The 14,506-nt window shown below is 44.9% G+C and overlaps 1 protein-coding gene across 8 annotated transcripts in view; it reads left to right on the top strand.

Moving 5' to 3' along the window:
• Positions 1-1,651: 1,651 nt before the first annotated feature.
• The window catches only part of DAB1 (DAB adaptor protein 1), a 467,365-nt gene continuing 454,510 nt past the window's right edge, over positions 1,652-14,506 (top strand). For 4 of the 8 annotated variants that reach the window (XM_069592741.1, XM_069592747.1, XM_069592762.1 and 1 more), the window contains exon 1: positions 2,406-2,585. The gene's annotated coding sequence lies outside the window, so the exon portion shown is untranslated. Of the gene's footprint in view, positions 2,335-2,405; positions 2,586-14,506 lie in introns of those variants that run through there. The other 4 variants (XM_069592743.1, XM_069592754.1, XM_070289453.1 and 1 more) reach the window with 3 other exon arrangements.

Below are 14,506 nucleotides of genomic sequence, written 5' to 3'. Positions count from 1 at the left end.
GAGTTAAAGAAATACCCTAATATTTATGCGAGTAGTTTCTTGACACGTTTGGCATAAAAACTTAAAATGGTACTTTAAGATGTGATTTGGTTTAACCTTGAAGACTATTAGGTGTTTGGTGGGCAGCTTGTTTGCCGTTAGAATCTGTATAACTTTCCTTCAGCCTGGAGCTGGGAACAGCTGTAGCTTGTTGCCGCTGTCAGATTTAAAAGGAATTTTCTGAGTTTCCTTGGCGGACATTCTCCAAGGCTGAAAAGAGAGTTTTACAAGAGTGCCTTCCATTTTTATCACTCCACCTCTCAGTGTCAGGTATTATCCTCAAAGTCTGTAATCATAACCTCATTTGAAAATAGAACAAGAAGGAAGAGAGGTGAAGTCCACAGCTCTCAAAGGGAAGGCCTTAAAATGTATGTCAATAGTTTTAATGTTTCACAGCTGTCTCAAGCATTGAGAAACTTCAGTGGTTTCGGGGAGAGTCGATGAAGTTAAACCTATGTTCACTCACCTAAGGTCTGACATTTGTCCCAGTTGTTTGAAGTGCATGATGGTTTTCTATACCCACTTTCCCTATTTCAATGAGGTCTTGGGAAATTTGTCAATGTCCCCTGGTTTTCTTTGTATTGAATTCAGACTCTGGAGGTCTGTCTTTATGGAAGAGAAAACTGAAGTGTTTTATTAATAGAGTTGTCTGGTGAGCCTGAACTTCCTACTGATGTATCTTAAGTGTTCTGTAATAATTCTTGCCACTTTCTAGAAGTTTAGAAAAGTTGGAGAGACTTGAGCCACTTTATCTGGGCCCCACCATTAGGCTGGCTGGTCATACCCAGAAGTAAACAGAAGGAATTATATCCACCATCCACGGGTGGAACCTCCCTCCCACCTTGTTGGGAGTTCTCTTCAACCAACTTTTCTCCCAAGATTGCATCCTGCCAGTGACCTCACACTTTTTTTCCTGTCTCCATGTAAATTGCTATCTTTTCAGGAGGTGCATGACAGCCTCTGTTTGCTGGGGCCTCCATTTGTACAGAAGCTGTTATTATGGAATAAGTTTAATGGGTCGTGAATTTTGTGGAGGCAGGGAGGGTCTCTCCATGACTTTGTATGTACCAGCCATGGACCTACTGGCTCTGCAAGGAGTTCATTAGGCTAAATATTTTTAGCCCATTGACTCTGGAAGTAATAACCCTAAATGCTTCATTAAATTTTCATGGGTGAGTGATGGAAACCATGGAGGGGGGGATGCAAAACCCAAATAGGCCACATTTGCTTCATTATTACCCAGCTGGGGGACAGGAGTGTGGCCCTTAAAAAGAGTAAAGATAAACTTTTAAAGGAACTGCGGCCAGTATCTTATTTTCTTTCCCTGCTCCAACAGCGCAGGACTGGACTCGATTTTTTTTTTTTTTTTCCTTTCACACCTGGCATTCAGGACTCTGAAGATGGGTGTGCAAACAGGCATTCACTGGAATTAAATCCAGTCTCAGGGTTGAAGAATTTATTTCCTGACGAACACACTATTTTCTACAGTTTGGCGGATCTGGGTAAGCTAGGGCCAGTTAGGGAGCCATTGATTACATCCTGCCTGGGCCTTCCCCTTTGCTTGTTCTAATCTGGGGATTGTTTACCCCAGGGCATTCCGAGAACCAGAGTTGCCGGGAAGAAGGCAGGGGGAAGCACTGGGTGTTAACTGGGCCCTAAGTCCCTCCCTGGGTCTCGCGAAAGCGTGACAGATGCATGCCTCCTCCCTCTCCCTCTCTCAACTTTGCTAGGAAGCCTCAATGAAGACAGGGGCGCACAGACGAGGGTTGGCCGCTGGGAACTAGCGCCCCCTCCTGCGCAGGGGAGTTGGGGCCACACGCCCGCCCCGGACCTGCCCTGTAGTTTTTGAGCACTGGCGCTCTTTTCAGTTTGGGTCTGCGCAGGTTTAGAGGCCTGGGAGGATAAGAGTCGACTAGAGGAAAATGAGGGAGGCCAGGCGGAGGCGGCCGGTGGCGATGGTGAGTAGCAAAAACAGTGGATACTTTGTGGAAAAACCCAAGTCTAGAGGCTTTTACCCCATCTCGCCCTCACTCCCCTTCTCCGCCCACGTAGCCGGGGCGGGGGCCCAGCGCTCTGGGCTCAGCTCTCCCCCTTCTACGCCGGGATGGGGAGTGAGCGCCAGGGCTCCAGAGGCTCGACTGCGAATCGCGGCGCCCCCGCTCGCTCGCTCTTCCTCCTCCTCGTCACCACCTCGACTCCGCTAAGCTTTCGGAGCGCGCTCGGGCGGCGCACAGAACACCCGGGAGGGAGCGGGAGCCGGAGCCCGCGAGGCCAGGGCGCGCGGCGGGCAGGCAGGTGAGCGGCGCTTGGCGGGCGCGGGGCCGGCGGGGCGGGGGCGCGGGAGGAGGCGGGTCTGCGCGCGGGGCGGTCTCCTCCCCCTGCTCTGACGCGGGGCCCGTGGCTCCCCGGGAGGATGGACCCAGCTCGGCGCTCGCCCGGGCTTCCCCGGGCTGGAGAGCGCGCCTGAGTGCCGCCGCCCGCCGGGCATGGGGAGCCGCTTCCTGGGCGGCTGCGGCTGCGGAGGAGGATGCTTTCGGCGAGCAGAGGTGAGGCACGGCGGGAGGCTCGCGGCCGCCGCGGAGTTCAGCACCGAGAGGTGTCAGGCGGGGACGCGGCGCCTGGATGCCCGGGAGGCTCCTCCGGGGCTCCCGGGCGCGGAGGAGGGCTCCGGGGGCGCCCCTCTCGGGAGTTTGGCTAGAAGTGCGGAGGGGATAGACTGCAGTTTTCTTCCCTCTTCCTCCACTTGCTGAGGGGGGAAGGCGACTCTTCTCCTTCCTTCTGGGTCTCCCCTTACCATCCCCAGTGTCACTTCTGACCACGCTCAGTTCTGTTTCCAGTCTTGCTCATCTAATGCACTTGTCTCTCTACTGGGTCCCTTGCGCCCTCCTCCCTCCTGCGTCCCTGGCTCCAGCCATCCACGAGCCTTCCTTCTCCCGTTCCAAAACCTAGCCGATACTTCCGAGCCCTTCCCAGCCGCTCTGCCGGCGACCCCAGGTCCGACCCTCTTCCATGCTCAGCCAAACCCGGTTTTCACTTCTCTACTCTTTGGCTGCGCTGCGGTTCCGCTACGACCTGTGGAAAAACCAGATCTATCCCAGCAACCCCTACCCTTTTGCAGACACCATCGGAGCTGTACCCCGCGTCTCCTCGGAACCCATCTCTTCCCGAGTCCTCCATAGATTCGGTTCTTTGCTGCCGCCCTCTCTGTTCCACTCCCCAGCCCCCCGCCCTCCTCTCTCTTCCCCACTCGCCCCTCTTCTCTCTGCTCCAGACTCGACGCTCTGTTTCGGCCGCAGAGCTTAGCCTACCCCCGCCCCACCCCCTCATCGGGTAAACTTTAAAATCTGCGTGGTTTGGTTCATAAAGGAGCCCTGAAAGGAGAGCTCAATCGCCAAGAGAGCCTGGAGTCAGGGAGTCTAGGATGGGGGAGGTTGAGTCTTGGCGTCGTCGGAAAGGAGCTGCAGGCTGAGTATCCTAAGTCAATTTCAAAACACTGGTAGCTGCAGCCGGGACTCTCCGCCCCACGCTGTCTAGTCCCGCGAAGTATTATTGTGACCCCTGGTGGGAGGGCGCGTGTATTCTGTGCACTTTTTAAAGCACTTTAAAAAAATATATAAGTACTGGTGGACAGGACGAGGGGGGCACCGGGGAAGGTTGCCTGAGGTTGATGCCACTTTGCTCTTGCGTTGCTCCCTGCCGGACCCGATGTTTCACTCCACGTAAACTACCCTCCACCCCCAACGGCAGCACACAAGTCCTCATTGTTGGGGGTCTGCCTGGGCACTTCCGCCTGGGCTGAGAGAATCTGGAGGAATGGGGTGGGGGTGGGGAGGCGCGGGGCGCCGGGCGACCGTGGTCTGGATTTCGGCGGCGGCGGGTGGAGTGAAGAGCGCCGCTGCGCGGGCTTCCCTGCGCTCGGGCGCGGGTCTCGGCGGGTGGGGTGTGCGCCCGCGTGGGTCGGCGTCTGCCTGTGCGTTTGGAGGCTGGACACACCTGGGCTTTTAGTTCGTTTAGAAAGAAGAGCGAGTGGAGAGGCTGTGGAAGTGAGTGCGTGTTTCGCTGCCCGGAGCTCGGCTGACGGCGAGTCCTCCGAGAAAGATTCTACAATGCAGCTCCTAACGCGGCGGCGGGGGCTGGAGCAAGGATCCACTGCTGTCGGTTCTTACTCCCTCCTGCTCCCTTCCCGCTGGCCCGTTCAACGCACTTTCAAAATGTTGATGATTTTGAATAAAGGCCTTGTGGGGGTTCTACTGAAACTTTATCACACTTAACATGTTTTCGACTAATCATATAAATTAAAGGTGGCTTGTGTTCGGAACCCCCTAATTATCCGGTTCACGTTCGTACGTTTATGTGCCAATTATAGGTCTTCGGGAAATCCATAGAATTATAAACCATTCCCACCCCCTGAATTAGCACTCATTGTTTTTATTATCTCAACGATGAGTGATTCTGGATAGAACCCTGAATTGCACAGGCAAGATAAAGGAGGAGGGGGAGGTGGAGAGGTTGAACGGAAAAGGGAAGCTTCGCAGCTTCTCCCCAACCCTCCCTACCCCCCATCTCCTTCAACCCCTATCCCGACAAGGCTTGGTGACAATTCTGGAATCTGAAAGGGATCAAAGATTTTCTTGATTTCCCACTGAGAAGAGAGATCTAATCAAAGCTGTATAAAAAAGTCAACTTCTAAGCAATCAGAATTTGTCTGCTGATGTCCTTGATTGAAACCCCAGCATTCATGAATGGAGTATTGAAGAACTCGCAGAAATGGCTTTTGAAGCGCTATTGTTCTTTTCCATACACAGAGGCCCTCTTAAAGGTTTAGGAAGTTCAAAATGCGGTGATTTGAAAGACAGACATTGTAACTATTTGGCGACGCTGGGAGGATCTGATCTGCAGGGATTGGAGAAGAGGCCGAGTTGGGGAGTACAAACGCGTTGTTACCATCTTCTCGGGAAGCGCCGGCTATCAAGTGGGGATTTAGTTCTTTCTACACATCAAGCTGACAATTAAATATCTTCCTAAAGCAGATTTAGAAAATGATTTTTAGTGGTTTTTGTTTTGTTTTCTCTTTTGGGTGGTGGTTTACTTAAGGTCTAAATAGGCATATCTGGAACATTTAATCATGTTCATTGTATTCAACAATAAAATCTGAATAAAAATTACTTATTGTTGATGAAACTCATCTCACAAGCTGTTTCACAGTATGTTTCATTTGCAAGACAGATCATTGTGTGAGGCTGCAGGGAAGAGATGCTATCACTTATTGTTCATTTTCTCCCAAAGCCAGAGAGGAATCCTCTGCTTCTGCTCCCCTCTGCCCTCTTAAGACGTGTTTCTTAAATGGTGGGTGTCTGGCTTCGTCCCTGATAGTACCCTCTTAAAAATTACCTTTGGTGGATTTCTGGTGCCCGGAGCCACCCTGCAGGCAGGGGAAGAATCTTAATTGAGGCCGCATTATTTTTGATAATTCACTTAAGTCAAACATTTTGTTTTTGCTGGGGTTTAATCCTTCTCTCAAGCTGATAAAGCTAACAAAGCAAGAAAATCACAGTTTATATCTTTTGAATGGCACTTTACAAAATTGCATAAATTGAAGGCGGTTGTCAGGAACTTTGTTACTCAGGGCTAACAAAAAATGTTCAGTGGTTGAGTTAAGTGATTGAGGATGAATCACTTGACCTCTCTGAAGCTCAGTTTCATCATTTGCACAACAGGGACAATATTCTCTACTTCTTAGGCCTGTGAGCAATTCTGTGGGGAAAAATGTCTCATGGGGCGCTTTGGCATGTAGCAGGACTTCAGGAGAATGGTAACTTTTAATAATAGCATGGAGTTCTGCTAAGGAGAGAGGATGGTATTTGGAATTGAAAGGGCAGGATGGAATCCAGGTACTGGATTGGCAAATCACCTTTTTAATAAAAACAGGAATAATTAACATTGGGGAGATTTTACTGAGAACCAGATACTGTCTTAAGCATTTGGCATTCATTTATTTAATCCTTCACTAACCTTAGGAAGCAAATACTCGTATTTGATTGATACTAAAAGTGATAATTCAGAGAGCTGGGCACAGAGAGAGTTGCTAACTGGCCCAAGGTCACGCAGCAACTAATACAATTTAAATCCAAGCATTCAGTCCTGACTGTGTCATGTTATTTCTGAGTGTGGAGATGATCTCAGCTCTTTCCCAAGGTGGCTGTTCCATTTGGGAATAATGGAAAAGGGAGACAATATACAGCCTTGACGTACTCCTTTTCCTATTTGGAAGCAGTCTTGTTCCATGTCCAGTTCTAACTGTTGCTTGCTGACCTGCATATAGGTTTCTCAGGAGGCTAGTCAGGTGGTCTGGTATTCCCATCTCTTTCAGAATTTTCCACAGTTTATTGTGATCCACGCAGGCAAAGGTGTTGGCATAATCAATAAAGCAGAAATAAATGTTTTTCTGGAGCTCTCTTGCTTTTTCGATAATCCAGCTGATGTTGACAATTTGATCTCTGGTTCCTCTGCCTTTTCTAAAACCAGCTTGAACATCAGGAAGTTCACAGTTCACGTATTGCTGAAGCCTGGCTTGGAGAATTTTGAGCATTACTTTGCGAGCCTGTGAGATGAGTGCAATGGTGCGGTAGTTTGAGCATTCTTTGGCATTGCCTTTCTTTGGGATTGGAATGAAAACTGACCTTTTCCAATCCTGTGGCCACTGGTGAGTTTTCCAAATGTGCTGGCATATTGAGTGCAGCACTTTCACAGCATCATCTTTCAGGATTTGAAATAGCTCCACTGGAATTCCATCACCTCCACTAGCTTTGTTCATAGTGATGCTTTGTAAGGCCCACTTGACTTCACATTCCAGGATGTCTGGCTCTAGGTGAGTAATCACACCATTGTGATTATCTTGGTCATGAAGATCTTTTTTGTATAATTCTTCTGTGTATTCCTGCCACCTCTTCTTAATATCTTTTGCTTCTGTTAGGTCCATACTGTCCTTTATCAAGCCCATCTTTGCATGAAATGTTCCCTTGGTATCTCTAATTTTTTTGAGGAGATCTCTAGTCTTTCCCATTCTGTTGTTTTCCTCTATTTCTTTGCATTGATCGCTGAAGAAGGCTATCTTATCTCTTCTTCCTATTCTTTGGAACTCTGCATTCAGATGCTTATATCTTTCCTTTTCTCCTTTGCTTTTCGCTTCTCTTCTTTTCACAGCTATTTGTAAGGCCTCCTAAGACAGCCATTTTGCTTTTTTGCATTTCTTTTCCATGGGGATGGTCTTGACCCCTGTCTCCTGTACAATGTCACGAACATAGTTCATAGTTCATCAGGCACTCTATCTATCCTATATGCAGGTCAGGAAGCAGCGGTTAGAACTGGTCATGGAACAACAGACTGGTTCCAAATAGGAAAAGGAGTATGTTAAGGCTGTATATTGTCACCCTGCTCATTTAACTTCTATGCAGAGTACATCATGAGAAATGCTGGGCTGGAAGAAACACAAGCTGGAATCATGATTTCCAGGAGAAATATTAATAACCTCAGATATGCAGATGAAACCACCCTTATGGCAGAAAGTGAAGAGGAACTAAAAAGCCTCTTGATGAAAGTGAAAGTGGAGAGTGAAAAAGTTGGCTTCAAGCTCAACATTCAGAAAATGAAGATCATGGCATCTGGTCCCATCACTTCATGGGAAATAGATGGGGAAACAGTGGAAACAGTGTCAGACTTTATTTTGGGGGCCTCCAAAATCACTGCAGATGGTGACTGCAGCCATGAAATTAAAAGATGCTTACTCCTTGGAAGAAAAATTATGGCCAACCTAGATAGCATATTGAAAAGCAGAGACATTACTTTGCCAACAAACGTCCGTCCGTCTAGTCAAGGCTATGTTTTTTCCAGTGGTCATGTATGGATGTGAGAGTTGGACTGTGAAGAAAGCTGAGTGCCAAAGAATTGATGCTTTTGAACTGTGGTGTTGGAGAAGACTCTTGAGAGTCCCTTGGACTGCAAGGAGATCCAACAACTCCATTCTGAAGGAGATCAGCCCTGGGATTTCTTTGGAGGGAATGATGCTAAAGCTGAAACTCTAGTACTTCGGCCACCTCATGCGAAGAGTTGACTCATTGGAAAAGACTCTGATGCTGGGAGGGATTCGGGGCAGGAGGAGAAGGGACGACAGAGGATGAGATGGCTGGATGGCATCACCAACTCAATGGAAATGAGTCTGAATGAACTCCGGGAGTTGGTGATGGACAGGGAGGCCTGGCGTGCTGCGATTCATGGGGTCACAAAGTGTCAGAAACAACTGAGCAACTGAACTGAACTGAACTGAATGGAAAAGGTGGCTCTTCAGGAGACGCAGTGGTAAAGAATTGACTTGCTAGTGCAAGAGACACAAGAAACTCAGGTTCAATCCCTGGATTTGGAAGATCCCTTGGAGTAGGAAATGGCAACTCACTCCAGTATTCCTGCCTGGAAGTTTCCATGGACAGAGGAACCTGGTGGGCTGCAGTCTATGGGGCCGCAAAGAATTGGATACTACTGGGTACAGCACAGTTAGTGTTAGCAGCAGCAGCAGACTTCCTGTAGGAGCAAACTACAGGGTGTTTTTCTGCTGCCAATGGGGCATTAGGCTGATGGTGGGCATCTTGAACACTTCTGACATTGTGATAGGTATTGGTTCACATACATCTACTGGGTTAGCATATTCAGTAACTGGTTGTGCAGAGATTGCATTAGTGCTGTTGTTGGTTACCAGAGGAGGTAAGCAGAGAATCTCAAAATTAAGAGAAGGTATAACAGATGGTTAGAACTCTGGACTTAGGTGCTAGGTTCAGACATCAGTTCCCCTAGCTCTGCTGCTCTGTGGCCTTGACCAGCTTATCAAACTTCTCTGTGCTTCAGTTACCTTTATAATAAGATAACTACCTGCCACATAAGATTGTTGTGAGGATTAAAGGAGTTATAACACTAGATGCTTAGAACAGTACCCAGTGGGTGATGTTATTTAACTGTTAATGTTATCCTTCAGAAGAAAGAAAAATTCTTGCTCTTGATAATCAAAAGTTTTCTGTTTGTCACTGATATTCTAAGACTTAAATATCCTTAGAGTATCTGGACTGTTTTGTTTTGTTTTTTCCTTGCTAACTAGAGGTAGAGAGGAAGAGCTATATTTAAGGATTTCAGGCAAAGGTTTTGTTCTGTGTAGCTTATTGGAAATGTTTTCTCCAACATTTTCCCTCTTTGTGAAGGGAATGGAGAGATTTTCATAATGCTAAAATACACCCATCTCATTGCACTTTTCAGCAGTTATTTTCTTTTAAAAAAAAATACTTATTTTGAGGCTAATTACTCTGCAGTATTGTGGTGGTTTCCCCATACCTCAGTGGGAATCAGTCATAGGCATACTTGTGTCCCTTTCATTCTGAATCCCTCTCCCCCTAGCAGGTTGTCAGAGAGCGCCAGCTCTGGGTGCCCTGTTCAAAACACCAAACTTGTACTGGTTATCTGTTTTACATATGGTAGTGTATATATTTTAATGCTGTTCTCTCAATCATCCAACCTTCTTCTTTGCCCACTGAGTCCAAAAATCTCTTCTTTATATCTCTGTCTCCTTTGCTGCCCTGCACATAGGATCGTCGGTACCATCAGTCGAGATTTCATATATATGTGTGTTAATATACGGTATTTGTTTTTTTTCTTTCCGACTGACTTCACTCTCTATAATAGCCTTTAGGGTCATCCGTCTCATTAGAACGGACTCAGATGTGTTCCTTTTTATAGCTGAGTGACACTGCGTTGTGTGTACACACCACAACTTCCTTATCCATTCATCCGTCGATGGACATCTCGGTGGCTTCCATGTCCAAGTCAGCAGTTATTTTCAGGGAAATAAAACAACTGGATAGATTGAACTCTTAGAGTAGTCAGTTCTTCCCAGTCTACAGATTGGAAACCAGTTCAGACTTGGGGTGATATAAAACTGCGTAGCTGAGAGGCACTGTCGGAACCCAGGATGCTTTGTTCAGTGCTCCTCCTCCTCGACCAGACTGTCTCTTATACCAGGATAGAGTTGTTGCCTGAAATACAAATAGAGCTGAAGCAGAAAGAGAAGGCAAGTGGGTGGGTGTTACCAGCGAAGAACAGAAGCCAGCCAGATGTTCTGTACTGAAAAAATGTGTCCAGTAAGAAAAAGAAAATCCCCTCCTCTGGGGTTATATCCATGAAAAACTAGCACAGAACTCTCTGTGAGATGTGTGTCTGGACTTGGTTTGAAGAGCAAATGATCAGGTTTCTTTCGCTGTGAGATGCTCTTTGTATTTTTGTTTCACTGAGTCCTTAGATAATGGGGAGACGTTGGTCTGGGAATCGTAAAACTCCTCTGGTTTCTATTTCATGAAATATGCAGCATATTCTATGGGAAAGAAATTGCCAACTTGCTTTTATTATTATTATTTTATTTTAACTTGACATATAACAGATCTCCAATCCCAGTGAGGGACTCTCATAGAGAACAGGCAATAGAAATAAAATGGTACTGAACTGAAGAACTCACAGCTTATAATGGTAAAAGTTTGTGGTAGTAAAGATGGGTTGTTTGACCTAGGGGATAAAGTTAGAGGAGGTAATGTAGCAGACAGATATGATGTTCAGAGTGAATCCAAGTCAGCTGTGTTGACCTCCTAGCGTGAGTCCTGGGAAATTACCAATGCTTTGCATCAGCTGTGAGCCTCGTTCCAATTTCTGACTTCTCTGTTGGTCTGTTTCTCACTTTGACCTATCCATTCACCTACTCTTCATCAGTTAAGCATCTTTTTTCTTTCCCTTTGACTCTCTGTATGCTTATCCCAGTCTTTGTCTCCTTTTCGTTCTTTATGTCTATTTGTTCCTGTTCTTTTTGGTGTCATAATCAACCATAACAGCTGAAAATGATAAATATGCATGAGGAGTGTTGGGAAATTGAGGCCATTCAGGTCTTGATATGGACATCACCCCTCTGTCCATTCAACACATCTTACTGATACCTACTTGGTACCTGGCTTTGGCTGAGTGTTAGACACTGTGGACAGTTCCAAGATCCAAAGATGCAGTCTCTGCCATCTGGGCACCTGGCCTCCTGCATGCGTCAGTAGCTGATACAGCATGAGATGTGGTGCAGAGAATATCCATACAGCAGCACTGGAAGCTTCCAGAGGAGAAACTATTTCTACCTGGAGGAGGGAAAGGATAGTTATGGCTTCACAGAAGGGGGGATTTCATTTCAGCAGGAAGCTGAAGGTTGACCAGGCATTTCTGAGGAGTTGAAGGCATTCCAGATTGAAAGAACTAAATGGGCAAAGACAGGTGGGCAGGAAGCTTCGTCACTGGTTTGGGGATAGGCATCCTGCTGAGCGTGGCTCTCATGCAACATATGTGGCAGACATGGATTATTCTGTAGAGCATTTTCCAGACCTGGTTCTGGGGCACTGTCTACCAGGATGGTGATGAGTATTTCAAATAAAAGTGTTTACAGGGAAAAACAGCCCATGCCCAAAAACATTTGGAAAGCACTGAATTCTATACTGTACTCTTAGTAAGACACAGTATTTACTGACGTAGTAAAGCTTCAGAGATTCCCTACAGTAAAGAAACTCAGGTACTTCATTAAGAATTTTCCAGACTTATTTGCTTTAGAATCTTTGATTTCCAAGAGCCTCTCTCAGTGTCTCACGAGATAGGTTGTAGAAAAGATTTCTGGCTAAGCACGTATGATATTTAAGCAGAACAGTTAATTTGATCAAGGAAGTAATGTTTTGTTTGAAATATAGTATATTTAAGACATGAAAATGTGTAAATAACTCGCAGTAGAAAACTCTGTCCCTACCACTCAGCTTCAGAAAGCGAGCCATGTAAATGAGGTTGAGGCCTCTTAGTAACCTCTCCCCCGTCAGATCTTCTTCCCTCCTGCCAGAGGTAACCACTATTCCACATTTGGTATTTATCATTCCATATAATTCTTTCAAATGTGCTTTTCAGAAGAACAGTCTTAAAAAGAATTACATTGAATTACAATCCAGTTTCTAGCTAGTCACTAGAGATAGTGCTTTGTCCAATAAATGTCCAGGAAAGGACATTTATAAACTCTTTAGGGGGAAGAAATACAGCTTCTCCTTTTAACATCTGTGCCTGGAATGTAGTAGATGCTCAGTACATTTATGCTGAATTGAATTGAATGTGTGTATTGTCATGTGGTTCATGAAGCTCATGGGGATAAAAAGTTTGGGGTAAATGGTTTTCCATTGACAACACTGTATTGAAATTCTTTATGATCAATGATTTTGAAAACGCCTCTTTTGTTTTGGTGGGAGTTCTTTGTTTTGTAATCTGAATTTAGAAATGAATAGTAACAATCAACTACTGAAAGTTATGTCTGTTTTCTTAACAGCTTTTGGAATCATTAACAGTAAAAAGTTATTCAGATTTGTCCTATGAAAAGAGCTAACTCGGTAAAACTATCTGCTTTCATTATAGGAACAATGATAACTAGAAATGTTTTCAATCAAAAAAGAACATTTATCAATTAACACTAAATGAGTGTTCAATATCTGGGCACTGGATACTTTGAAGGTTTATAAGGTTCTCGGAGAAGTAACTTATTTTCAGTAACAAAGTTTTATTATTAGGCACCACCATGCCAATGAAACATCCTTCTTGATAGAAGTAAGGGACTTCCTCTTGAAAAAGCTCACATTACCTAAAACATATATCATATTGGGGTGAAATTTTCCTTCTTTATTATCCTAGCCTATATTCATATATTACTGTTATATACATGTCAACATGTAGAGCAAATATTGGAATATTGCTGAAGGATGTATGGTAGAAAGAATGGAAGGGGAAAGGAAGTGGGAGACGTACAGGTTCCCTGGGAGAGGCTTCTTGCACTCGATCGTGGTTTTATGAAAGACAGTGGATTAACTTTTCCCATAGGGTTCAATGTTGATTATAGCTATAAATCCACCCCTAGGATTTTCTGTCTTTGACTTGGCTGGAAAAATCCCAGCAGGTGGCAGGATGAGAGTCAACTTGTGTGAACGATCATAAGTGATGCAGACGCCGCCCAGAGAGTAAGGAAGTCACGTGGTGCTGTTCCCTCGTGGTTGCCTGATGATGCCCATGCACTCTGACCGTGGCTTGTGGTGGTGCTTGTCTTCAGTCCTAGCACATGTTATTTTGACATGTTATGTTTATTACATGCATGCTCACAAAAGTTCTAAATATAAAACACAATCACTCAAACATACTCAAGTTAGACCAGAGTGCCGGTAATCCAATTGTAGATGAAGTCAAAGATAGGCCAGCCATATGCTGAATCCGAGACACAGCCTGTATTGTTAGAACTTAGTTCCAATGAATGCAAAAAGGTTACTGTAATTTATTCCTTTGGGAAGCTGAATAGATTTATAGGCCACATAGAAGTTGGATTCTTGCCAACCTTCTGCTATCTAACTTCTTAATTTTAATGTGGTTGAATTTATCAATCTTTTCTTTTATGGTTAGTACTTTTTATGTCTTCAGTTTAAGAAAGCCTTTTTAAAAACCCTGATGTCATAAAGATATTCTCCTTTATTATCTTCTAGAAGCTTTATTGTTTTGCCTTTTACATTTAAGTTCTATAATCTGTGGTGTATGCATGTGTGTGTGTGTGATGTGAGGTAGGAACTTATTCTGTTTATTCTAATTTTCTTCCACATGGGAGAAAATCATCCTGGCATTTAGGATTAGTTTCTAGGCATAATTTGGTCTACTCTTTTGCCCAAACTGCATTTCTTTTTTATTATAACTTTATAACAAGCCTTGGTGTTTGGCAGGACAAATCCCCAACAGCGTCCTTCTTCAAAAGTAAGTTGGCCTTTCGTGTTCCGTGTACATCTTTTAAAAATTTTTATTGGCATATAATTGATTTACAATGTTGTGTTAGTTTCAGGTATATGGCAAAGTGAATCAGTTGTAGTTGTACGTATACATAAGCCCACTCTTCTTTTTCAGATTCTTTGTCCATATAGGCCATTCCAGAGTATTGGGTAGACTTCCCTGTGTTATACAGTATGTTCTTCTTAACCTATTCTATATATAGTAGTACATTTATATCAGTCCAATATCCCATTTTATCCCTCCCCTTATAGTCCCCTGGCAACCATGTGTTTTTTTTAATTAATTTATTTATTTTACTTGGAGGCTAATTACTTTACAATATTGCAGTGGATTTTGCCTTACATTGACATGGATCCGCCGTGGATGTACATATGTTCCCCATCCTGAACCTTCCTCCCCATCCCATCCCTCAGGGTCATGTGTTTGTTTTCTGCATCTTGTGACTGTACTTCTGTTTTGTAAAAAAGTTCATTTGTACCCTTTTTTTCTTAGATTCCCCATATAAATGATATTGTATTGTCTTTCGCTGCTGACTTCACTCAGTATGACAATCTCTGGGTCC

Source organism: Ovis canadensis, chromosome 1 (assembly GCF_042477335.2).
Source record: "Ovis canadensis isolate MfBH-ARS-UI-01 breed Bighorn chromosome 1, ARS-UI_OviCan_v2, whole genome shotgun sequence".
Taxonomy (NCBI): Eukaryota; Metazoa; Chordata; class Mammalia; order Artiodactyla; family Bovidae; genus Ovis; species Ovis canadensis.
The sequence above is the reverse complement of the archived record's forward strand: the minus strand, read 5'-3'. Positions and strand labels throughout refer to the sequence as shown.